The following is a 2,325-nucleotide window of genomic DNA, read 5'->3' on the forward strand; positions in this document are numbered from 1 at the left end:
ATTTATATAAAACATATTAAAAATAACATATTACAAACATAAACATATTTTTAAACGTATTTATAATAAAACGTATTTATATAAAACATATTAAAAATAACATATTACAAACATATTAATAACATAATAAAAATTTATTAATAAACAAAATTTTGAAATTTTTTTTTTTTTTTTTGGCCGGGACCGGATGGGACCGGAACCGGGACTGGATTCCTTAACCGGTTACCGGTAAGCTTGACCGGTTACAAGGTATTTCACCGGAACCGGGACCTGGACCGGTTATGAGAGGACCGGTTACCGCCGGTTTTTGTCTTGATTAGGACCGGTAGGGACCGGTCAAGGACCTGCTCGGGACCGGATTTTGGCCATCTCTAGTTGGATCTGTCCCTAGTCAAGCATCAAACCAATCTATAAAAGAGCGACCGGAGCCTAATAAAGGCATTCCGAATTTAGATCCTTGTCCAAATAGATGGTCAATTCGGAGATATGGACGTTTTTCGAACAATGTGTTAAAAGGTTTTCTAAAGGTAAATTATATCAAAAACGAAACTAGCTTTTCTTTCATTCTTATTTTGAAAAACCATGAATTAAAACCTGTATTATACATGGAACAAAAATGGAATCAATGTAGCTTTAGTGTTTATCTGGGAATACGAATCTGGTCATCAAACCTCTCAACTGAGAAACCTTGGTTGCATTTGACTAACACAATAAAATCTTTGTAGAAATGAAACTGTCAAAGGAATTGAAATTTAAAGGAATTGGAATGAAATTTAATCAGGTTTGACCATGTATTTGATAGACAAGAGTTGGAATGAAATATGTCAAAAGAATTGGAATATACTTGTTTGATTCGTTGAACATAATGGGGTCGTGGGGTGGAGGCGGTAGTGGTGTCGACGGTAATTGTAGTAGTGGCGGTGGCGATTATGGTAAACAGTGGTGGCAGTGAAGATAGTGATGGTGGTGAAGACGACGGTGGTAACGGTGATGGTGGTTGCGGTGGCGGTGGTGACAACCATCGTGGTGGGATGGAATGGAATGGAGTATTTAAAATTTTGATATCAGTCAATATTCACTAAAGTTGAGATCTTTACATTAATAAAGTTTAAAGTTGTATTGATAAATCCAAAAAACAATAAAACTAAGTTTAATTACTCAAAATGAAAACTTTAGTAATCCTGAATGAAATACTTAAACTAATATTTACTTGATTGAATGTATCCTTTGCGATATATACAACAAAAAAGGGGTAGAAGCAGACTCGTTCATTTAGTGAACGAAAATTAAATACGTTACTGAAATTAAACACCAACATGGAATGTAGACGAAGATCTAGAAATTGCACGGATAAAAAGTATCATGTCCTTGAAGGTTTTGACGATACTCTTAAAAGTTGTGAGTTCAACAATTGTGTAGCCCCATGATTTGATGCAATTTAATCAAATACTAACAACAATGATGTATGATTTAACACAAAGTAGATGTAGATAATAGGCAGAAATCTTAACAGAACAGTGGGTGACTATAGAGAGAAAATGAGCAGATTTTTGTGTGTTTTTTGCTCAGTTTAATTAAAGCGATTAAATAATTTCTTTTAATTAATCAGTAATTATCATATATATCTAATAAACGCTCTATAAAAAGAAGCTTCGCACCAGTCCCACGACCACACATGCATTGTACTTTCATAAAACCCTCATGATAGGCCAAACACTACTTTCAAAAGCCTATTTGTAAGGATTTTTGTGTGTTTTCTGGTCGATTTAATTAAACTGATTAAATAATTTCTTTTAATTAATCAATAATTATCATATTATCTAATAAACGCTCTATAAAAAAGCTTTGCACCAGTCCCACGACCATACATGCATTATACTTTCATAGAACCCCATCATAGGCCAAACATTATGTAACACCCATATTCCACATTTGCATATAATCATGTATTTCATATATCAGGAAATACAAATAGTACATCTTCAGTCCCAAGAGTACAATAAGCTATATTACAGAATTTACAACAAAAATTTTCCAAAAATATCATCTTGTACATAACTGTTATAGAAACCAGTATTCCCAAAAATTCAACAGATAACACACTGATCTTCAAAAAATCAAGCAAGCAATAGGAAAATTCATATTTTCCCTTCCCATTGGATAAATCTTGACCTGCAATGCATATTTTTTCGAAACACAAAATGAGGGTTAAACTTTGAGGTCTAGTGAGTGTTATAACCCAGATCTGACAGTAGAACGATTTACACTAGAAGATTATAAGAGAAAGTAAACAAGAAGATTAAACAGAGAAATAGCGGCTGCTTT

This window comes from Cynara cardunculus, unplaced genomic scaffold (assembly GCF_001531365.2).
Source record: "Cynara cardunculus var. scolymus isolate 2C unplaced genomic scaffold, CcrdV1 Un_Scaffold_6442, whole genome shotgun sequence".
Lineage (NCBI taxonomy): Eukaryota > Viridiplantae > Streptophyta > Magnoliopsida > Asterales > Asteraceae > Cynara > Cynara cardunculus.